Raw genomic sequence first — 20,236 nt, forward strand, 5'->3', positions numbered from 1 at the left:
GCAGTGTATGAACTTTTGCTGCACGGCTCTGGGCTCCCTGGTGGTCTAGTGGTTAGGATTCGGCGCTCTCACCGCCGCGGCCTGGGTTCGATTCCCGGTCAGGGAAAAGTCCCTCTTCTGACCTTGAAAGCTTTTCCTTCCCGTAGGTCAGGGCTTCTCAAAATGAAGTTGCTTTTCTGACTCACAATTTGCCTAGCATGACGCAGTATCGCTCAAAATATGATTTTCGCAAGGTTCCTTTAGAGCTGCTTCCCATGGTGGGAGGCAAGGCTCTTGAGCAAGTGAGATCCTGTATTCCGAGGCGCGCTTCCTTTTGTAGGCTTCTGACCCCATGGCCTGTGGCAGGTAGTCCTCCTTTGACTGGGCCGCAGGCTTTGTCTCCAAATGGCGTCCTGGACCCACTGCAACCCACCTGTTTGCTAAAACGGAAGTCTGCCTCTGGGTAAGAAAAAGCTGAGCTGCACGTACGGAAAGCGGCAGAGGCCAGAGGCGGGGAGGGTGTGGCAAGGGCTGCCTGATTTGCATAGTGACCTGTTGCATCTTGGGAATGTACAGGCTTTGGAGCTTAACAGGTACTGCAGGTGTCTGCCTGGCCTGAGAGATGCCTGTCTGGTGCTCCCCTCAGGACACACAGGCCTTCCATTCGAGCATGAAGGGTGAGGGACATGGGTCACCCTCATATACAGGGGTGTGGGCATGGGCAGGATAGGTTGTGGGGGACCCGTCAGGGCATTGCCCGTTTGGAAGCCCGTTCGGAAGGCGAGAGGAGGCGGGGCAGGAAACTCTGCTCAATTTCTTTCCCAGAGGCCTGTGGAGAACCCTTTGCACGTTTGAGCCAGCCGGGCCTGCATCAGCAGATCCTGCTCCACTGGGAAGGGAGAGCCTGTAGGCGTAAATCAAAAAAAGGGGAGAAATCTGCAAATTCTAGCGGCAGACCCATGTTGCCCAGGAAGCAATCCCTTTCTCCTACTCCCTATAGTGGAAAAAGACATAGGAGGTGTATTTCTCTAGGCAGGGGCTCTGTGTAGATGGCACTTCATTGCTCTGGGAAGCATCCATGCTGGTGGAAGAGTAGCAGCAGACTCCACACCTGAGGCTTGAATGGGGACCGTTGGGGAGGGGCAGTGGGAGGCCGAGGAGGGCGGAGGAAAATGCTTTTCAAAAGCATCTGCACGTTCCTACAAACCTGCTGAAAACCCATACCAGGAATGGGGCTCGAGCCCATGCGGACAAACGTCCATTGGATCTTAAGTCCAACGCCTTAACCACTCGGCCACCCTGGTGAGACCCAAGGATTTACTTTCTTCAACTCCCTTTTTATGCTTGCTGCTGTAGCACCAGCTGTCCAGCAAGAGGTGATTGCAGAGTTAAAAGGCTTTTGCAGGAGGTTAAAAGTAATTGCTTATAACAAACACACTGTGTGACACCTAACTTTCTCCCACTCGGACCTTACCGTTAATTTTTATATTGGAGTTAGCTTAGTCACAATAAGGGGGTGAGCAAGGCAGGCACACTAGAGCATCTACTCCCTGGTGGTCTAGTGGCTAGGATTCGGCGCTTTCACCGCCGCGGCCCGGGTTCGATTCCCGGTCAGGGAAAAGTCCCTCTTCTGACCTTGAAAGCTTTTCCTTCCCGTAGGTCAGGGCTTCTCAAAATGAAGTTGCTTTTCTGACTCACAATTTGCCTAGCATGACGCAGTATCGCTCAAAATATGATTTTCGCAAGGTTCCTTTAGAGCTGCTTCCCATGGTGGGAGGCAAGGCTCTTGAGCAAGTGAGATCCTGTATTCCGAGGCGCGCTTCCTTTTGTAGGCTTCTGACCCCATGGCCTGTGGCAGGTAGTCCTCCTTTGACTGGGCCGCAGGCTTTGTCTCCAAATGGCGTCCTGGACCCACTGCAACCCACCTGTTTGCTAAAACGGAAGTCTGCCTCTGGGTAAGAAAAAGCTGAGCTGCACGTACGGAAAGCGGCAGAGGCCAGAGGCGGGGAGGGTGTGGCAAGGGCTGCCTGATTTGCATAGTGACCTGTTGCATCTTGGGAATGTACAGGCTTTGGAGCTTAACAGGTACTGCAGGTGTCTGCCTGGCCTGAGAGATGCCTGTCTGGTGCTCCCCTCAGGACACACAGGCCTTCCATTCGAGCATGGAGGGTGAGGGACATGGGTCACCCTCATATACAGGGGTGTGGGCATGGGCAGGATAGGTTGTGGGGGACCCGTCAGGGCATTGCCCGTTCGGAAGGCGAGAGGAGGCGGGGCAGGAAACTCTGCTCAATTTCTTTCCCAGAGGCCTGTGGAGAACCCTTTGCACGTTTGAGCCAGCCGGGCCTGCATCAGCAGATCCTGCTCCACTGGGAAGGGAGAGCCTGTAGGCGTAAATCAAAAAAAGGGGAGAAATCTGCAAATTCTAGCGGCAGACCCATGTTGCCCAGGAAGCAATCAGTTTCTCCTACTCCCTATAGTGGAAAAAGACATAGGAGGTGTATTTCTCTAGGCAGGGGCTCTGTGTAGATGGCACTTCATTGCTCTGGGAAGCATCCATGCTGGTGGAAGAGTAGCAGCAGACTCCACACCTGAGGCTTGAATGGGGACCGTTGGGGAGGGGCAGTGGGAGGCCGAGGAGGGCGGAGGAAAATGCTTTTCAAAAGCATCTGCACGTTCCTACAAACCTGCTGAAAACCCATACCAGGAATGGGGCTCGAGCCCATGCGGACAAACGTCCATTGGATCTTAAGTCCAACGCCTTAACCACTCGGCCACCCTGGTGAGACCCAAGGATTTACTTTCTTCAACTCCCTTTTTATGCTTGCTGCTGTAGCACCAGCTGTCCAGCAAGAGGTGATTGCAGAGTTAAAAGGCTTTTGCAGGAGGTTAAAAGTAATTGCTTATAACAAACACACTGTGTGACACCTAACTTTCTCCCACTCGGACCTTACCGTTAATTTTTATATTGGAGTTAGCTTAGTCACAATAAGGGGGTGAGCAAGGCAGGCACACTAGAGCATCTACTCCCTGGTGGTCTAGTGGCTAGGATTCGGCGCTTTCACCGCCGCGGCCCGGGTTCGATTCCCGGTCAGGGAAGATCCCTCTAAAGCATAGATTTCTTAATTTGTCTGTGTATCTTTTTTAAAAGAAGGTCTTTAAAAAGGCACCCCTCCCAATAGATGAAAGCGGAGGAATGGGGCTTGTTCTCCTGTGCCCCAGGTTGCTTTGCCCCCATTGACCTAAGCCACCTTTGTGCGCACGCAGTCCCCCACCCAGTCAGGTGCTCTATGTTGGCGTGAAGTGCAGTACCAGCTCAACAGAAAGGTAAATTGCTGGAAAACCCTGCTGTGATGCATACATCTACTTTGGAGCACTCTTCTCCTTTGCACTCTTGAATCGCTTAAGCGCAATGTATTCTTCCAGCAAGCTGAATAACGAGATAGGTGAGAGAAGGTGTACCAGCTGTCTGTGCGCCATCAGCAGCCACTAGGTGTCCCTCTTGTGTTTTCCCGGGGATCCTGATTGTGCAGGAATTCATCGGTTCAGTAGCAAGGGGGAGAGGATGGCCTGTGCCTGGAAGTGACAGGCAGTCTGGTGGCATCATGAGGATTAAGTTCCGATTCATATTTGCTGTAGAATAAAATATGTTTTCAGCCCCCATGAGCTTTGTCACTCGGAGAGCAGTGTATGAACTTTTGCTGCACGGCTCTGGGCTCCCTGGTGGTCTAGTGGTTAGGATTCGGCGCTCTCACCGCCGCGGCCTGGGTTCGATTCCCGGTCAGGGAAAAGTCCCTCTTCTGACCTTGAAAGCTTTTCCTTCCCGTAGGTCAGGGCTTCTCAAAATGAAGTTGCTTTTCTGACTCACAATTTGCCTAGCATGATGCAGTATCGCTCAAAATATGATTTTCGCAAGGTTCCTTTAGAGCTGCTTCCCATGGTGGGAGGCAAGGCTCTTGAGCAAGTGAGATCCTGTATTCCGAGGCGCGCTTCCTTTTGTAGGCTTCTGACCCCATGGCCTGTGGCAGGTAGTCCTCCTTTGACTGGGCCGCAGGCTTTGTCTCCAAATGGCGTCCTGGACCCACTGCAACCCACCTGTTTGCTAAAACGGAAGTCTGCCTCTGGGTAAGAAAAAGCTGAGCTGCACGTACGGAAAGCGGCAGAGGCCAGAGGCGGGGAGGGTGTGGCAAGGGCTGCCTGATTTGCATAGTGACCTGTTGCATCTTGGGAATGTACAGGCTTTGGAGCTTAACAGGTACTGCAGGTGTCTGCCTGGCCTGAGAGATGCCTGTCTGGTGCTCCCCTCAGGACACACAGGCCTTCCATTCGAGCATGAAGGGTGAGGGACATGGGTCACCCTCATATACAGGGGTGTGGGCATGGGCAGGATAGGTTGTGGGGGACCCGTCAGGGCATTGCCCGTTTGGAAGCCCATTCGGAAGGCGAGAGGAGGCGGGGCAGGAAACTCTGCTCAATTTCTTTCCCAGAGGCCTGTGGAGAACCCTTTGCACGTTTGAGCCAGCCGGGCCTGCATCAGCAGATCCTGCTCCACTGGGAAGGGAGAGCCTGTAGGCGTAAATCAAAAAAAGGGGAGAAATCTGCAAATTCTAGCGGCAGACCCATGTTGCCCAGGAAGCAATCCCTTTCTCCTACTCCCTATAGTGGAAAAAGACATAGGAGGTGTATTTCTCTAGGCAGGGGCTCTGTGTAGATGGCACTTCATTGCTCTGGGAAGCATCCATGCTGGTGGAAGAGTAGCAGCAGACTCCACACCTGAGGCTTGAATGGGGACCGTTGGGGAGGGGCAGTGGGAGGCCGAGGAGGGCGGAGGAAAATGCTTTTCAAAAGCATCTGCACGTTCCTACAAACCTGCTGAAAACCCATACCAGGAATGGGGCTCGAGCCCATGCGGACAAACGTCCATTGGATCTTAAGTCCAACGCCTTAACCACTCGGCCACCCTGGTGAGACCCAAGGATTTACTTTCTTCAACTCCCTTTTTATGCTTGCTGCTGTAGCACCAGCTGTCCAGCAAGAGGTGATTGCAGAGTTAAAAGGCTTTTGCAGGAGGTTAAAAGTAATTGCTTATAACAAACACACTGTGTGACACCTAACTTTCTCCCACTCGGACCTTACCGTTAATTTTTATATTGGAGTTAGCTTAGTCACAATAAGGGGGTGAGCAAGGCAGGCACACTAGAGCATCTACTCCCTGGTGGTCTAGTGGCTAGGATTCGGCGCTTTCACCGCCGCGTCCCGGGTTCGATTCCCGGTCAGGGAAGATCCCTCTAAAGCATAGATTGCTTAATTTGTCTGTGTATCTTTTTTAAAAGAAGGTCTTTAAAAAGGCACCCCTCCCAATAGATGAAAGCGGAGGAATGGGGCTTGTTCTCCTGTGCCCCAGGTTGCTTTGCCCCCATTGACCTAAGCCACCTTTGTGCGCACGCAGTCCCCCACCCAGTCAGGTGCTCTATGTTGGCGTGAAGTGCAGTACCAGCTCAACAGAAAGGTAAATTGCTGGAAAACCCTGCTGTGATGCATACATCTACTTTGGAGCACTCTTCTCCTTTGCACTCTTGAATCGCTTAAGCGCAATGTATTCTTCCAGCAAGCTGAATAACGAGATAGGTGAGAGAAGGTGTACCAGCTGTCTGTGCGCCATCAGCAGCCACTAGGTGTCCCTCTTGTGTTTTCCCGGGGATCCTGATTGTGCAGGAATTCATCGGTTCAGTAGCAAGGGGGAGAGGATGGCCTGTGCCTGGAAGTGACAGGCAGTCTGGTGGCATCATGAGGATTAAGTTCCGATTCATATTTGCTGTAGAATAAAATATGTTTTCAGCCCCCATGAGCTTTGTCACTCGGAGAGCAGTGTATGAACTTTTGCTGCACGGCTCTGGGCTCCCTGGTGGTCTAGTGGTTAGGATTCGGCGCTCTCACCGCCGCGGCCTGGGTTCGATTCCCGGTCAGGGAAAAGTCCCTCTTCTGACCTTGAAAGCTTTTCCTTCCCGTAGGTCAGGGCTTCTCAAAATGAAGTTGCTTTTCTGACTCACAATTTGCCTAGCATGACGCAGTATCGCTCAAAATATGATTTTCGCAAGGTTCCTTTAGAGCTGCTTCCCATGGTGGGAGGCAAGGCTCTTGAGCAAGTGAGATCCTGTATTCCGAGGCGCGCTTCCTTTTGTAGGCTTCTGACCCCATGGCCTGTGGCAGGTAGTCCTCCTTTGACTGGGCCGCAGGCTTTGTCTCCAAATGGCGTCCTGGACCCACTGCAACCCACCTGTTTGCTAAAACGGAAGTCTGCCTCTGGGTAAGAAAAAGCTGAGCTGCACGTACGGAAAGCGGCAGAGGCCAGAGGCGGGGAGGGTGTGGCAAGGGCTGCCTGATTTGCATAGTGACCTGTTGCATCTTGGGAATGTACAGGCTTTGGAGCTTAACAGGTACTGCAGGTGTCTGCCTGGCCTGAGAGATGCCTGTCTGGTGCTCCCCTCAGGACACACAGGCCTTCCATTCGAGCATGGAGGGTGAGGGACATGGGTCACCCTCATATACAGGGGTGTGGGCATGGGCAGGATAGGTTGTGGGGGACCCGTCAGGGCATTGCCCGTTCGGAAGGCGAGAGGAGGCGGGGCAGGAAACTCTGCTCAATTTCTTTCCCAGAGGCCTGTGGAGAACCCTTTGCACGTTTGAGCCAGCCGGGCCTGCATCAGCAGATCCTGCTCCACTGGGAAGGGAGAGCCTGTAGGCGTAAATCAAAAAAAGGGGAGAAATCTGCAAATTCTAGCGGCAGACCCATGTTGCCCAGGAAGCAATCAGTTTCTCCTACTCCCTATAGTGGAAAAAGACATAGGAGGTGTATTTCTCTAGGCAGGGGCTCTGTGTAGATGGCACTTCATTGCTCTGGGAAGCATCCATGCTGGTGGAAGAGTAGCAGCAGACTCCACACCTGAGGCTTGAATGGGGACCGTTGGGGAGGGGCAGTGGGAGGCCGAGGAGGGCGGAGGAAAATGCTTTTCAAAAGCATCTGCACGTTCCTACAAACCTGCTGAAAACCCATACCAGGAATGGGGCTCGAGCCCATGCGGACAAACGTCCATTGGATCTTAAGTCCAACGCCTTAACCACTCGGCCACCCTGGTGAGACCCAAGGATTTACTTTCTTCAACTCCCTTTTTATGCTTGCTGCTGTAGCACCAGCTGTCCAGCAAGAGGTGATTGCAGAGTTAAAAGGCTTTTGCAGGAGGTTAAAAGTAATTGCTTATAACAAACACACTGTGTGACACCTAACTTTCTCCCACTCGGACCTTACCGTTAATTTTTATATTGGAGTTAGCTTAGTCACAATAAGGGGGTGAGCAAGGCAGGCACACTAGAGCATCTACTCCCTGGTGGTCTAGTGGCTAGGATTCGGCGCTTTCACCGCCGCGGCCCGGGTTCGATTCCCGGTCAGGGAAGATCCCTCTAAAGCATAGATTGCTTAATTTGTCTGTGTATCTTTTTTAAAAGAAGGTCTTTAAAAAGGCACCCCTCCCAATAGATGAAAGCGGAGGAATGGGGCTTGTTCTCCTGTGCCCCAGGTTGCTTTGCCCCCATTGACCTAAGCCACCTTTGTGCGCACGCAGTCCCCCACCCAGTCAGGTGCTCTATGTTGGCGTGAAGTGCAGTACCAGCTCAACAGAAAGGTAAATTGCTGGAAAACCCTGCTGTGATGCATACATCTACTTTGGAGCACTCTTCTCCTTTGCACTCTTGAATCGCTTAAGCGCAATGTATTCTTCCAGCAAGCTGAATAACGAGATAGGTGAGAGAAGGTGTACCAGCTGTCTGTGCGCCATCAGCAGCCACTAGGTGTCCCTCTTGTGTTTTCCCGGGGATCCTGATTGTGCAGGAATTCATCGGTTCAGTAGCAAGGGGGAGAGGATGGCCTGTGCCTGGAAGTGACAGGCAGTCTGGTGGCATCATGAGGATTAAGTTCCGATTCATATTTGCTGTAGAATAAAATATGTTTTCAGCCCCCATGAGCTTTGTCACTCGGAGAGCAGTGTATGAACTTTTGCTGCACGGCTCTGGGCTCCCTGGTGGTCTAGTGGTTAGGATTCGGCGCTCTCACCGCCGCGGCCTGGGTTCGATTCCCGGTCAGGGAAAAGTCCCTCTTCTGACCTTGAAAGCTTTTCCTTCCCGTAGGTCAGGGCTTCTCAAAATGAAGTTGCTTTTCTGACTCACAATTTGCCTAGCATGACGCAGTATCGCTCAAAATATGATTTTCGCAAGGTTCCTTTAGAGCTGCTTCCCATGGTGGGAGGCAAGGCTCTTGAGCAAGTGAGATCCTGTATTCCGAGGCGCGCTTCCTTTTGTAGGCTTCTGACCCCATGGCCTGTGGCAGGTAGTCCTCCTTTGACTGGGCCGCAGGCTTTGTCTCCAAATGGCGTCCTGGACCCACTGCAACCCACCTGTTTGCTAAAACGGAAGTCTGCCTCTGGGTAAGAAAAAGCTGAGCTGCACGTACGGAAAGCGGCAGAGGCCAGAGGCGGGGAGGGTGTGGCAAGGGCTGCCTGATTTGCATAGTGACCTGTTGCATCTTGGGAATGTACAGGCTTTGGAGCTTAACAGGTACTGCAGGTGTCTGCCTGGCCTGAGAGATGCCTGTCTGGTGCTCCCCTCAGGACACACAGGCCTTCCATTCGAGCATGGAGGGTGAGGGACATGGGTCACCCTCATATACAGGGGTGTGGGCATGGGCAGGATAGGTTGTGGGGGACCCGTCAGGGCATTGCCCGTTCGGAAGGCGAGAGGAGGCGGGGCAGGAAACTCTGCTCAATTTCTTTCCCAGAGGCCTGTGGAGAACCCTTTGCACGTTTGAGCCAGCCGGGCCTGCATCAGCAGATCCTGCTCCACTGGGAAGGGAGAGCCTGTAGGCGTAAATCAAAAAAAGGGGAGAAATCTGCAAATTCTAGCGGCAGACCCATGTTGCCCAGGAAGCAATCAGTTTCTCCTACTCCCTATAGTGGAAAAAGACATAGGAGGTGTATTTCTCTAGGCAGGGGCTCTGTGTAGATGGCACTTCATTGCTCTGGGAAGCATCCATGCTGGTGGAAGAGTAGCAGCAGACTCCACACCTGAGGCTTGAATGGGGACCGTTGGGGAGGGGCAGTGGGAGGCCGAGGAGGGCGGAGGAAAATGCTTTTCAAAAGCATCTGCACGTTCCTACAAACCTGCTGAAAACCCATACCAGGAATGGGGCTCGAGCCCATGCGGACAAACGTCCATTGGATCTTAAGTCCAACGCCTTAACCACTCGGCCACCCTGGTGAGACCCAAGGATTTACTTTCTTCAACTCCCTTTTTATGCTTGCTGCTGTAGCACCAGCTGTCCAGCAAGAGGTGATTGCAGAGTTAAAAGGCTTTTGCAGGAGGTTAAAAGTAATTGCTTATAACAAACACACTGTGTGACACCTAACTTTCTCCCACTCGGACCTTACCGTTAATTTTTATATTGGAGTTAGCTTAGTCACAATAAGGGGGTGAGCAAGGCAGGCACACTAGAGCATCTACTCCCTGGTGGTCTAGTGGCTAGGATTCGGCGCTTTCACCGCCGCGGCCCGGGTTCGATTCCCGGTCAGGGAAGATCCCTCTAAAGCATAGATTGCTTAATTTGTCTGTGTATCTTTTTTAAAAGAAGGTCTTTAAAAAGGCACCCCTCCCAATAGATGAAAGCGGAGGAATGGGGCTTGTTCTCCTGTGCCCCAGGTTGCTTTGCCCCCATTGACCTAAGCCACCTTTGTGCGCACGCAGTCCCCCACCCAGTCAGGTGCTCTATGTTGGCGTGAAGTGCAGTACCAGCTCAACAGAAAGGTAAATTGCTGGAAAACCCTGCTGTGATGCATACATCTACTTTGGAGCACTCTTCTCCTTTGCACTCTTGAATCGCTTAAGCGCAATGTATTCTTCCAGCAAGCTGAATAACGAGATAGGTGAGAGAAGGTGTACCAGCTGTCTGTGCGCCATCAGCAGCCACTAGGTGTCCCTCTTGTGTTTTCCCGGGGATCCTGATTGTGCAGGAATTCATCGGTTCAGTAGCAAGGGGGAGAGGATGGCCTGTGCCTGGAAGTGACAGGCAGTCTGGTGGCATCATGAGGATTAAGTTCCGATTCATATTTGCTGTAGAATAAAATATGTTTTCAGCCCCCATGAGCTTTGTCACTCGGAGAGCAGTGTATGAACTTTTGCTGCACGGCTCTGGGCTCCCTGGTGGTCTAGTGGTTAGGATTCGGCGCTCTCACCGCCGCGGCCTGGGTTCGATTCCCGGTCAGGGAAAAGTCCCTCTTCTGACCTTGAAAGCTTTTCCTTCCCGTAGGTCAGGGCTTCTCAAAATGAAGTTGCTTTTCTGACTCACAATTTGCCTAGCATGACGCAGTATCGCTCAAAATATGATTTTCGCAAGGTTCCTTTAGAGCTGCTTCCCATGGTGGGAGGCAAGGCTCTTGAGCAAGTGAGATCCTGTATTCCGAGGCGCGCTTCCTTTTGTAGGCTTCTGACCCCATGGCCTGTGGCAGGTAGTCCTCCTTTGACTGGGCCGCAGGCTTTGTCTCCAAATGGCGTCCTGGACCCACTGCAACCCACCTGTTTGCTAAAACGGAAGTCTGCCTCTGGGTAAGAAAAAGCTGAGCTGCACGTACGGAAAGCGGCAGAGGCCAGAGGCGGGGAGGGTGTGGCAAGGGCTGCCTGATTTGCATAGTGACCTGTTGCATCTTGGGAATGTACAGGCTTTGGAGCTTAACAGGTACTGCAGGTGTCTGCCTGGCCTGAGAGATGCCTGTCTGGTGCTCCCCTCAGGACACACAGGCCTTCCATTCGAGCATGAAGGGTGAGGGACATGGGTCACCCTCATATACAGGGGTGTGGGCATGGGCAGGATAGGTTGTGGGGGACCCGTCAGGGCATTGCCCGTTTGGAAGCCCGTTCGGAAGGCGAGAGGAGGCGGGGCAGGAAACTCTGCTCAATTTCTTTCCCAGAGGCCTGTGGAGAACCCTTTGCACGTTTGAGCCAGCCGGGTCTGCATCAGCAGATCCTGCTCCACTGGGAAGGGAGAGCCTGTAGGCGTAAATCAAAAAAAGGGGAGAAATCTGCAAATTCTAGCGGCAGACCCATGTTGCCCAGGAAGCAATCCCTTTCTCCTACTCCCTATAGTGGAAAAAGACATAGGAGGTGTATTTCTCTAGGCAGGGGCTCTGTGTAGATGGCACTTCATTGCTCTGGGAAGCATCCATGCTGGTGGAAGAGTAGCAGCAGACTCCACACCTGAGGCTTGAATGGGGACCGTTGGGGAGGGGCAGTGGGAGGCCGAGGAGGGCGGAGGAAAATGCTTTTCAAAAGCATCTGCACGTTCCTACAAACCTGCTGAAAACCCATACCAGGAATGGGGCTCGAACCCATGCGGACAAACGTCCATTGGATCTTAAGTCCAACGCCTTAACCACTCGGCCACCCTGGTGAGACCCAAGGATTTACTTTCTTCAACTCCCTTTTTATGCTTGCTACTGTAGCACCAGCTGTCCAGCAAGAGGTGATTGCAGAGTTAAAAGGCTTTTGCAGGAGGTTAAAAGTAATTGCTTATAACAAACACACTGTGTGACACCTAACTTTCTCCCACTCGGACCTTACCGTTAATTTTTATATTGGAGTTAGCTTAGTCACAATAAGGGGGTGAGCAAGGCAGGCACACTAGAGCATCTACTCCCTGGTGGTCTAGTGGCTAGGATTCGGCGCTTTCACCGCCGTGGCCCGGGTTCGATTCCCGGTCAGGGAAGATCCCTCTAAAGCATAGATTGCTTAATTTGTCTGTGTATCTTTTTTAAAAGAAGGTCTTTAAAAAGGCACCCCTCCCAATAGATGAAAGCGGAGGAATTGGGCTTGTTCTCCTGTGCCCCAGGTTGCTTTGCCCCCATTGACCTAAGCCACCTTTGTGCGCACGCAGTCCCCCACCCAGTCAGGTGCTCTATGTTGGCGTGAAGTGCAGAACCAGCTCAACAGAAAGGTAAATTGCTGGAAAACCCTGCTGTGATGCATACATCTACTTTGGAGCACTCTTCTCCTTTGCACTCTTGAATCGCTTAAGCGCAATGTATTCTTCCAGCAAGCTGAATAACGAGATAGGTGAGAGAAGGTGTACCAGCTGTCTGTGCGCCATCAGCAGCCACTAGGTGTCCCTCTTTGGTTTTCCCGGGGATCCTGATTGTGCAGGAATTCATCGGTTCAGTAGCAAGGGGGAGAGGATGGCCTGTGCCTGGAAGTGACAGGCAGTCTGGTGGCATCATGAGGATTAAGTTCCGATTCATATTTGCTGTAGAATAAAATATGTTTTCAGCCCCCATGAGCTTTGTCACTCGGAGAGCAGTGTATGAACTTTTGCTGCACGGCTCTGGGCTCCCTGGTGGTCTAGTGGTTAGGATTCGGCGCTCTCACCGCCGCGGCCCGGGTTCGATTCCCGGTCAGGGAAAAGTCCCTCTTCTGACCTTGAAAGCTTTTCCTTCCCGTAGGTCAGGGCTTCTCAAAATGAAGTTGCTTTTCTGACTCACAATTTGCCTAGCATGACGCAGTATCGCTCAAAATATGATTTTCGCAAGGTTCCTTTAGAGCTGCTTCCCATGGTGGGAGGCAAGGCTCTTGAGCAAGTGAGATCCTGTATTCCGAGGCGCGCTTCCTTTTGTAGGCTTCTGACCCCATGGCCTGTGGCAGGTAGTCCTCCTTTGACTGGGCCGCAGGCTTTGTCTCCAAATGGCGTCCTGGACCCACTGCAACCCACCTGTTTGCTAAAACGGAAGTCTGCCTCTGGGTAAGAAAAAGCTGAGCTGCACGTACGGAAAGCGGCAGAGGCCAGAGGCGGGGAGGGTGTGGCAAGGGCTGCCTGATTTGCATAGTGACCTGTTGCATCTTGGGAATGTACAGGCTTTGGAGCTTAACAGGTACTGCAGGTGTCTGCCTGGCCTGAGAGATGCCTGTCTGGTGCTCCCCTCAGGACACACAGGCCTTCCATTCGAGCATGGAGGGTGAGGGACATGGGTCACCCTCATATACAGGGGTGTGGGCATGGGCAGGATAGGTTGTGGGGGACCCGTCAGGGCATTGCCCGTTTGGAAGCCCGTTCGGAAGGCGAGAGGAGGCGGGGCAGGAAACTCTGCTCAATTTCTTTCCCAGAGGCCTGTGGAGAACCCTTTGCACGTTTGAGCCAGCCGGGCCTGCATCAGCAGATCCTGCTCCACTGGGAAGGGAGAGCCTGTAGGCGTAAATCAAAAAAAGGGGAGAAATCTGCAAATTCTAGTGGCAGACCCATGTTGCCCAGGAAGCAATCAGTTTCTCCTGCTCCCTATAGTGGAAAAAGACATAGGAGGTGTATTTCTCTAGGCAGGGGCTCTGTGTAGATGGCACTTCATTGCTCTGGGAAGCATCCATGCTGGTAGAAGAGTAGCAGCAGACTCCACACCTGAGGCTTGAATGGGGACTGTTGGGGAGGGGCAGTGGGAGGCCGAGGAGGGCGGAGGAAAATGCTTTTCAAAAGCATCTGCACGTTCCTACAAACCTGCTGAAAACCCATACCAGGAATGGGGCTCGAACCCATGCGGACAAACGTCCATTGGATCTTAAGTCCAACGCCTTAACCACTCGGCCACCCTGGTGAGACCCAAGGATTTACTTTCTTCAACTCCCTTTTTATGCTTGCTGCTGTAGCACCAGCTGTCCAGCAAGAGGTGATTGCAGAGTTAAAAGGCTTTTGCAGGAGGTTAAAAGTAATTGCTTATAACAAACACACTGTGTGACACCTAACTTTCTCCCACTCGGACCTTACCGTTAATTTTTATATTGGAGTTAGCTTAGTCACAATAAGGGGGTGAGCAAGGCAGGCACACTAGAGCATCTACTCCCTGGTGGTCTAGTGGCTAGGATTCGGCGCTTTCACCGCCGTGGCCCGGGTTCGATTCCCGGTCAGGGAAGATCCCTCTAAAGCATAGATTGCTTAATTTGTCTGTGTATCTTTTTTAAAAGAAGGTCTTTAAAAAGGCACCCCTCCCAATAGATGAAAGCGGAGGAATTGGGCTTGTTCTCCTGTGCCCCAGGTTGCTTTGCCCCCATTGACCTAAGCCACCTTTGTGCGCACGCAGTCCCCCACCCAGTCAGGTGCTCTATGTTGGCGTGAAGTGCAGTACCAGCTCAACAGAAAGGTAAATTGCTGGAAAACCCTGCTGTGATGCATACATCTACTTTGGAGCACTCTTCTCCTTTGCACTCTTGAATCGCTTAAGCGCAATGTATTCTTCCAGCAAGCTGAATAACGAGATAGGTGAGAGAAGGTGTACCAGCTGTCTGTGCGCCATCAGCAGCCACTAGGTGTCCCTCTTGGGTTTTCCCGGGGATCCTGATTGTGCAGGAATTCATCGGTTCAGTAGCAAGGGGGAGAGGATGGCCTGTGCCTGGAAGTGACAGGCAGTCTGGTGGCATCATGAGGATTAAGTTCCGATTCATATTTGCTGTAGAATAAAATATGTTTTCAGCCCCCATGAGCTTTGTCACTCGGAGAGCAGTGTATGAACTTTTGCTGCACGGCTCTGGGCTCCCTGGTGGTCTAGTGGTTAGGATTCGGCGCTCTCACCGCCGCGGCCCGGGTTCGATTCCCGGTCAGGGAAAAGTCCCTCTTCTGACCTTGAAAGCTTTTCCTTCCCGTAGGTCAGGGCTTCTCAAAATGAAGTTGCTTTTCTGACTCACAATTTGCCTAGCATGACGCAGTATCGCTCAAAATATGATTTTCGCAAGGTTCCTTTAGAGCTGCTTCCCATGGTGGGAGGCAAGGCTCTTGAGCAAGTGAGATCCTGTATTCCGAGGCGCGCTTCCTTTTGTAGGCTTCTGACCCCATGGCCTGTGGCAGGTAGTCCTCCTTTGACTGGGCCGCAGGCTTTGTCTCCAAATGGCGTCCTGGACCCACTGCAACCCACCTGTTTGCTAAAACGGAAGTCTGCCTCTGGGTAAGAAAAAGCTGAGCTGCACGTACGGAAAGCGGCAGAGGCCAGAGGCGGGGAGGGTGTGGCAAGGGCTGCCTGATTTGCATAGTGACGTGTTGCATCTTGGGAATGTACAGGCTTTGGAGCTTAACAGGTACTGCAGGTGTCTGCCTGGCCTGAGAGATGCCTGTCTGGTGCTCCCCTCAGGACACACAGGCCTTCCATTCGAGCATGGAGGGTGAGGGACATGGGTCACCCTCATATACAGGGGTGTGGGCATGGGCAGGATAGGTTGTGGGGGACCCGTCAGGGCATTGCCCGTTCGGAAGGCGAGAGGAGGCGGGGCAGGAAACTCTGCTCAATTTCTTTCCCAGAGGCCTGTGGAGAACCCTTTGCACGTTTGAGCCAGCCGGGCCTGCATCAGCAGATCCTGCTCCACTGGGAAGGGAGAGCCTGTAGGCGTAAATCAAAAAAAGGGGAGAAATCTGCAAATTCTAGTGGCAGACCCATGTTGCCCAGGAAGCAATCAGTTTCTCCTGCTCCCTATAGTGGAAAAAGACATAGGAGGTGTATTTCTCTAGGCAGGGGCTCTGTGTAGATGGCACTTCATTGCTCTGGGAAGCATCCATGCTGGTAGAAGAGTAGCAGCAGACTCCACACCTGAGGCTTGAATGGGGACCGTTGGGGAGGGGCAGTGGGAGGCCGAGGAGGGCGGAGGAAAATGCTTTTCAAAAGCATCTGCACGTTCCTACAAACCTGCTGAAAACCCATACCAGGAATGGGGCTCGAACCCATGCGGACAAACGTCCATTGGATCTTAAGTCCAACGCCTTAACCACTCGGCCACCCTGGTGAGACCCAAGGATTTACTTTCTTCAACTCCCTTTTTATGCTTGCTACTGTAGCACCAGCTGTCCAGCAAGAGGTGATTGCAGAGTTAAAAGGCTTTTGCAGGAGGTTAAAAGTAATTGCTTATAACAAACACACTGTGTGACACCTAACTTTCTCCCACTCGGACCTTACCGTTAATTTTTATATTGGAGTTAGCTTAGTCACAATAAGGGGGTGAGCAAGGCAGTTACACTAGAGCATCTACTCCCTGGTGGTCTAGTGGCTAGGATTCGGCGCTTTCACCGCCGCGGGCCGGGTTCGATTCCCGGTCAGGGAAGATCCCTCTAAAGCATAGATTGCTTAATTTGTCTGTGTATCTTTTTTAAAAGAAGGTCTTTAAAAAGGCACCCCTCCCAATAGATGAAAGCGGAGGAATTGGGCTTGTTCTCCTGTGCCCCAGGTTGCTTTGCCCCCATTGACCTAAGCCACCTTTGTGCGCACGCAGTCCCCCACCCAGTCAGGTGCTCTATGTTGGCGTGAAGTGCAGTACCAGCTCAACAGAAAGGTAAATTGCTGGAAAACCCTGCTGTGATGCATACATCTACTTTGGAGCACTCTTCTCCTTTGCACTCTTGAATCGCTTAAGCGCAATGTATTCTTCCAGCAAGCTGAATAACGAGATAGGTGAGAGAAGGTGTACCAGCTGTCTGTGCGCCATCAGCAGCCACTAGGTGTCCCTCTTGGGTTTTCCCGGGGATCCTGATTGTGCAGGAATTCATCGGTTCAGTAGCAAGGGGGAGAGGATGGCCTGTGCCTGGAAGTGACAGGCAGTCTGGTGGCATCATGAGGATTAAGTTCCGATTCATATTTGCTGTAGAATAAAATATGTTTTCAGCCCCCATGAGCTTTGTCACTCGGAGAGCAGTGTATGAACTTTTGCTGCACGGCTCTGGGCTCCCTGGTGGTCTAGTGGTTAGGATTCGGCGCTCTCACCGCCGCGGCCCGGGTTCGATTCCCGGTCAGGGAAAAGTCCCTCTTCTGACCTTGAAAGCTTTTCCTTCCCGTAGGTCAGGGCTTCTCAAAATGAAGTTGCTTTTCTGACTCACAATTTGCCTAGCATGACGCAGTATCGCTCAAAATATGATTTTCGCAAGGTTCCTTTAGAGCTGCTTCCCATGGTGGGAGGCAAGGCTCTTGAGCAAGTGAGATCCTGTATTCCGAGGCGCGCTTCCTTTTGTAGGCTTCTGACCCCATGGCCTGTGGCAGGTAGTCCTCCTTTGACTGGGCCGCAGGCTTTGTCTCCAAATGGCGTCCTGGACCCACTGCAACCCACCTGTTTGCTAAAACGGAAGTCTGCCTCTGGGTAAGAAAAAGCTGAGCTGCACGTACGGAAAGCGGCAGAGGCCAGAGGCGGGGAGGGTGTGGCAAGGGCTGCCTGATTTGCATAGTGACGTGTTGCATCTTGGGAATGTACAGGCTTTGGAGCTTAACAGGTACTGCAGGTGTCTGCCTGGCCTGAGAGATGCCTGTCTGGTGCTCCCCTCAGGACACACAGGCCTTCCATTCGAGCATGGAGGGTGAGGGACATGGGTCACCCTCATATACAGGGGTGTGGGCATGGGCAGGATAGGTTGTGGGGGACCCGTCAGGGCATTGCCCGTTTGGAAGCCCGTTCGGAAGGCGAGAGGAGGCGGGGCAGGAAACTCTGCTCAATTTCTTTCCTAGAGGCCTGTGGAGAACCCTTTGCACGTTTGAGCCAGCCGGGCCTGCATCAGCAGATCCTGCTCCACTGGGAAGGGAGAGCCTGTAGGCGTAAATCAAAAAAAGGGGAGAAATCTGCAAATTCTAGTGGCAGACCCATGTTGCCCAGGAAGCAATCAGTTTCTCCTGCTCCCTATAGTGGAAAAAGACATAGGAGGTGTATTTCTCTAGGCAGGGGCTCTGTGTAGATGGCACTTCATTGCTCTGGGAAGCATCCATGCTGGTAGAAGAGTAGCAGCAGACTCCACACCTGAGGCTTGAATGGGGACCGTTGGGGAGGGGCAGTGGGAGGCCGAGGAGGGCGGAGGAAAATGCTTTTCAAAAGCATCTGCACGTTCCTACAAACCTGCTGAAAACCCATACCAGGAATGGGGCTCGAACCCATGCGGACAAACGTCCATTGGATCTTAAGTCCAACGCCTTAACCACTCGGCCACCCTGGTGAGACCCAAGGATTTACTTTCTTCAACTCCCTTTTTATGCTTGCTACTGTAGCACCAGCTGTCCAGCAAGAGGTGATTGCAGAGTTAAAAGGCTTTTGCAGGAGGTTAAAAGTAATTGCTTATAACAAACACACTGTGTGACACCTAACTTTCTCCCACTCGGACCTTACCGTTAATTTTTATATTGGAGTTAGCTTAGTCACAATAAGGGGGTGAGCAAGGCAGTTACACTAGAGCATCTACTCCCTGGTGGTCTAGTGGCTAGGATTCGGTGCTTTCACCGCCGCGGGCCGGGTTCGATTCCCGGTCAGGGAAGATCCCTCTAAAGCATAGATTGCTTAATTTGTCTGTGTATCTTTTTTAAAAGAAGGTCTTTAAAAAGGCACCCCTCCCAATAGATGAAAGCGGAGGAATTGGGCTTGTTCTCCTGTGCCCCAGGTTGCTTTGCCCCCATTGACCTAAGCCACCTTTGTGCGCACGCAGTCCCCCACCCAGTCAGGTGCTCTATGTTGGCGTGAAGTGCAGTACCAGCTCAACAGAAAGGTAAATTGCTGGAAAACCCTGCTGTGATGCATACATCTACTTTGGAGCACTCTTCTCCTTTGCACTCTTGAATCGCTTAAGCGCAATGTATTCTTCCAGCAAGCTGAATAACGAGATAGGTGAGAGAAGGTGTACCAGCTGTCTGTGCGCCATCAGCAGCCACTAGGTGTCCCTCTTGGGTTTTCCCGGGGATCCTGATTGTGCAGGAATTCATCGGTTCAGTAGCAAGGGGGAGAGGATGGCCTGTGCCTGGAAGTGACAGGCAGTCTGGTGGCATCATGAGGATTAAGTTCCGATTCATATTTGCTGTAGAATAAAATATGTTTTCAGCCCCCATGAGCTTTGTCACTCGGAGAGCAGTGTATGAACTTTTGCTGCACGGCTCTGGGCTCCCTGGTGGTCTAGTGGTTAGGATTCGGCGCTCTCACCGCCGCGGCCCGGGTTCGATTCCCGGTCAGGGAAAAGTCCCTCTTCTGACCTTGAAAGCTTTTCCTTCCCGTAGGTCAGGGCTTCTCAAAATGAAGTTGCTTTTCTGACTCACAATTTGCCTAGCATGACGCAGTATCGCTCAAAATATGATTTTCGCAAGGTTCCTTTAGAGCTGCTTCCCATGGTGGGAGGCAAGGCTCTTGAGCAAGTGAGATCCTGTATTCCGAGGCGCGCTTCCTTTTGTAGGCTTCTGACCCCATGGCCTCTGGCAGGTAGTCCTCCTTTGACTGGGCCGCAGGCTTTGTCTCCAAATGGCGTCCTGGACCCACTGCAACCCACCTGTTTGCTAAAACGGAAGTCTGCCTCTGGGTAAGAAAAAGCTGAGCTGCACGTACGGAAAGCGGCAGAGGCCAGAGGCGGGGAGGGTGTGGCAAGGGCTGCCTGATTTGCATAGTGACGTGTTGCATCTTGGGAATGTACAGGCTTTGGAGCTTAACAGGTACTGCAGGTGTCTGCCTGGCCTGAGAGATGCCTGTCTGGTGCTCCCCTCAGGACACACAGGCCTTCCATTCGAGCATGGAGGGTGAGGGACATGGGTCACCCTCATATACAGGGGTGTGGGCATGGGCAGGATAGGTTGTGGGGGACCCGTCAGGGCATTGCCCGTTTGGAAGCCCGTTCGGAAGGCGAGAGGAGGCGGGGCAGGAAACTCTGCTCAATTTCTTTCCCAGAGGCCTGTGGAGAACCCTTTGCACGTTTGAGCCAGCCGGGCCTGCATCAGCAGATCCTGCTCCACTGGGAAGGGAGAGCCTGTAGGCGTAAATCAAAAAAAGGGGAGAAATCTGCAAATTCTAGTGGCAGACCCATGTTGCCCAGGAAGCAATCAGTTTCTCCTGCTCCCTATAGTGGAAAAAGACATAGGAGGTGTATTTCTCTAGGCAGGGGCTCTGTGTAGATGGCACTTCATTGCTCTGGGAAGCATCCATGCTGGTAGAAGAGTAGCAGCAGACTCCACACCTGAGGCTTGAATGGGGACTGTTGGGGAGGGGCAGTGGGAGGCCGAGGAGGGCGGAGGAAAATGCTTTTCAAAAGCATCTGCACGTTCCTACAAACCTGCTGAAAACCCATACCAGGAATGGGGCTCGAACCCATGCGGACAAACGTCCATTGGATCTTAAGTCCAACGCCTTAACCACTCGGCCACCCTGGTGAGACCCAAGGATTTACTTTCTTCAACTCCCTTTTTATGCTTGCTGCTGTAGC

At 52.4% G+C, this 20,236-nt stretch overlaps 28 non-coding genes across 28 annotated transcripts; 18 read left to right on the forward strand and 10 right to left on the reverse strand.

Moving 5' to 3' along the window:
- Positions 1 to 34: 34 nt before the first annotated feature.
- On the forward strand, positions 35 to 106 carry TRNAE-CUC (transfer RNA glutamic acid (anticodon CUC)). Its single transcript has one exon. It is a non-coding gene; the product is annotated as a tRNA-Glu (tRNA).
- Positions 107 to 1,200: 1,094 nt separating this feature from the next.
- Positions 1,201 to 1,283, reverse strand: TRNAL-UAA (transfer RNA leucine (anticodon UAA)). The gene has a single exon. It is a non-coding gene; the product is annotated as a tRNA-Leu (tRNA).
- Positions 1,284 to 1,526: 243 nt separating this feature from the next.
- On the forward strand, positions 1,527 to 1,598 carry TRNAE-UUC (transfer RNA glutamic acid (anticodon UUC)). The gene has a single exon. It is a non-coding gene; the product is annotated as a tRNA-Glu (tRNA).
- Positions 1,599 to 2,680: 1,082 nt separating this feature from the next.
- Positions 2,681 to 2,763, reverse strand: TRNAL-UAA (transfer RNA leucine (anticodon UAA)). The gene has a single exon. It is a non-coding gene; the product is annotated as a tRNA-Leu (tRNA).
- A 243-nt stretch (positions 2,764 to 3,006) lies between these two features.
- TRNAE-UUC (transfer RNA glutamic acid (anticodon UUC)) lies at positions 3,007 to 3,078 on the forward strand. Its single transcript has one exon. It is a non-coding gene; the product is annotated as a tRNA-Glu (tRNA).
- A 618-nt stretch (positions 3,079 to 3,696) lies between these two features.
- On the forward strand, positions 3,697 to 3,768 carry TRNAE-CUC (transfer RNA glutamic acid (anticodon CUC)). Its single transcript has one exon. It is a non-coding gene; the product is annotated as a tRNA-Glu (tRNA).
- A 1,094-nt stretch (positions 3,769 to 4,862) lies between these two features.
- TRNAL-UAA (transfer RNA leucine (anticodon UAA)) lies at positions 4,863 to 4,945 on the reverse strand. Its single transcript has one exon. It is a non-coding gene; the product is annotated as a tRNA-Leu (tRNA).
- A 243-nt stretch (positions 4,946 to 5,188) lies between these two features.
- TRNAE-UUC (transfer RNA glutamic acid (anticodon UUC)) lies at positions 5,189 to 5,260 on the forward strand. The gene has a single exon. It is a non-coding gene; the product is annotated as a tRNA-Glu (tRNA).
- Positions 5,261 to 5,878: 618 nt separating this feature from the next.
- TRNAE-CUC (transfer RNA glutamic acid (anticodon CUC)) lies at positions 5,879 to 5,950 on the forward strand. The gene has a single exon. It is a non-coding gene; the product is annotated as a tRNA-Glu (tRNA).
- A 1,082-nt stretch (positions 5,951 to 7,032) lies between these two features.
- On the reverse strand, positions 7,033 to 7,115 carry TRNAL-UAA (transfer RNA leucine (anticodon UAA)). The gene has a single exon. It is a non-coding gene; the product is annotated as a tRNA-Leu (tRNA).
- A 243-nt stretch (positions 7,116 to 7,358) lies between these two features.
- TRNAE-UUC (transfer RNA glutamic acid (anticodon UUC)) lies at positions 7,359 to 7,430 on the forward strand. Its single transcript has one exon. It is a non-coding gene; the product is annotated as a tRNA-Glu (tRNA).
- A 618-nt stretch (positions 7,431 to 8,048) lies between these two features.
- Positions 8,049 to 8,120, forward strand: TRNAE-CUC (transfer RNA glutamic acid (anticodon CUC)). Its single transcript has one exon. It is a non-coding gene; the product is annotated as a tRNA-Glu (tRNA).
- A 1,082-nt stretch (positions 8,121 to 9,202) lies between these two features.
- TRNAL-UAA (transfer RNA leucine (anticodon UAA)) lies at positions 9,203 to 9,285 on the reverse strand. The gene has a single exon. It is a non-coding gene; the product is annotated as a tRNA-Leu (tRNA).
- A 243-nt stretch (positions 9,286 to 9,528) lies between these two features.
- On the forward strand, positions 9,529 to 9,600 carry TRNAE-UUC (transfer RNA glutamic acid (anticodon UUC)). The gene has a single exon. It is a non-coding gene; the product is annotated as a tRNA-Glu (tRNA).
- Positions 9,601 to 10,218: 618 nt separating this feature from the next.
- On the forward strand, positions 10,219 to 10,290 carry TRNAE-CUC (transfer RNA glutamic acid (anticodon CUC)). Its single transcript has one exon. It is a non-coding gene; the product is annotated as a tRNA-Glu (tRNA).
- A 1,094-nt stretch (positions 10,291 to 11,384) lies between these two features.
- TRNAL-UAA (transfer RNA leucine (anticodon UAA)) lies at positions 11,385 to 11,467 on the reverse strand. Its single transcript has one exon. It is a non-coding gene; the product is annotated as a tRNA-Leu (tRNA).
- Positions 11,468 to 11,710: 243 nt separating this feature from the next.
- Positions 11,711 to 11,782, forward strand: TRNAE-UUC (transfer RNA glutamic acid (anticodon UUC)). Its single transcript has one exon. It is a non-coding gene; the product is annotated as a tRNA-Glu (tRNA).
- A 618-nt stretch (positions 11,783 to 12,400) lies between these two features.
- TRNAE-CUC (transfer RNA glutamic acid (anticodon CUC)) lies at positions 12,401 to 12,472 on the forward strand. Its single transcript has one exon. It is a non-coding gene; the product is annotated as a tRNA-Glu (tRNA).
- Positions 12,473 to 13,566: 1,094 nt separating this feature from the next.
- On the reverse strand, positions 13,567 to 13,649 carry TRNAL-UAA (transfer RNA leucine (anticodon UAA)). The gene has a single exon. It is a non-coding gene; the product is annotated as a tRNA-Leu (tRNA).
- A 243-nt stretch (positions 13,650 to 13,892) lies between these two features.
- On the forward strand, positions 13,893 to 13,964 carry TRNAE-UUC (transfer RNA glutamic acid (anticodon UUC)). The gene has a single exon. It is a non-coding gene; the product is annotated as a tRNA-Glu (tRNA).
- Positions 13,965 to 14,582: 618 nt separating this feature from the next.
- Positions 14,583 to 14,654, forward strand: TRNAE-CUC (transfer RNA glutamic acid (anticodon CUC)). Its single transcript has one exon. It is a non-coding gene; the product is annotated as a tRNA-Glu (tRNA).
- A 1,082-nt stretch (positions 14,655 to 15,736) lies between these two features.
- Positions 15,737 to 15,819, reverse strand: TRNAL-UAA (transfer RNA leucine (anticodon UAA)). The gene has a single exon. It is a non-coding gene; the product is annotated as a tRNA-Leu (tRNA).
- Positions 15,820 to 16,062: 243 nt separating this feature from the next.
- On the forward strand, positions 16,063 to 16,134 carry TRNAE-UUC (transfer RNA glutamic acid (anticodon UUC)). The gene has a single exon. It is a non-coding gene; the product is annotated as a tRNA-Glu (tRNA).
- Positions 16,135 to 16,752: 618 nt separating this feature from the next.
- On the forward strand, positions 16,753 to 16,824 carry TRNAE-CUC (transfer RNA glutamic acid (anticodon CUC)). Its single transcript has one exon. It is a non-coding gene; the product is annotated as a tRNA-Glu (tRNA).
- Positions 16,825 to 17,918: 1,094 nt separating this feature from the next.
- TRNAL-UAA (transfer RNA leucine (anticodon UAA)) lies at positions 17,919 to 18,001 on the reverse strand. The gene has a single exon. It is a non-coding gene; the product is annotated as a tRNA-Leu (tRNA).
- Positions 18,002 to 18,244: 243 nt separating this feature from the next.
- TRNAE-UUC (transfer RNA glutamic acid (anticodon UUC)) lies at positions 18,245 to 18,316 on the forward strand. Its single transcript has one exon. It is a non-coding gene; the product is annotated as a tRNA-Glu (tRNA).
- A 618-nt stretch (positions 18,317 to 18,934) lies between these two features.
- On the forward strand, positions 18,935 to 19,006 carry TRNAE-CUC (transfer RNA glutamic acid (anticodon CUC)). The gene has a single exon. It is a non-coding gene; the product is annotated as a tRNA-Glu (tRNA).
- Positions 19,007 to 20,100: 1,094 nt separating this feature from the next.
- Positions 20,101 to 20,183, reverse strand: TRNAL-UAA (transfer RNA leucine (anticodon UAA)). The gene has a single exon. It is a non-coding gene; the product is annotated as a tRNA-Leu (tRNA).
- Between the last annotated feature and the right edge of the window lie 53 nt (positions 20,184 to 20,236).

The sequence above is a fragment of the Lissotriton vulgaris genome, chromosome 4_1 (genome assembly GCF_964263255.1).
Source record: "Lissotriton vulgaris chromosome 4_1, aLisVul1.2, whole genome shotgun sequence".
NCBI classification, from domain to species: Eukaryota; Metazoa; Chordata; class Amphibia; order Caudata; family Salamandridae; genus Lissotriton; species Lissotriton vulgaris.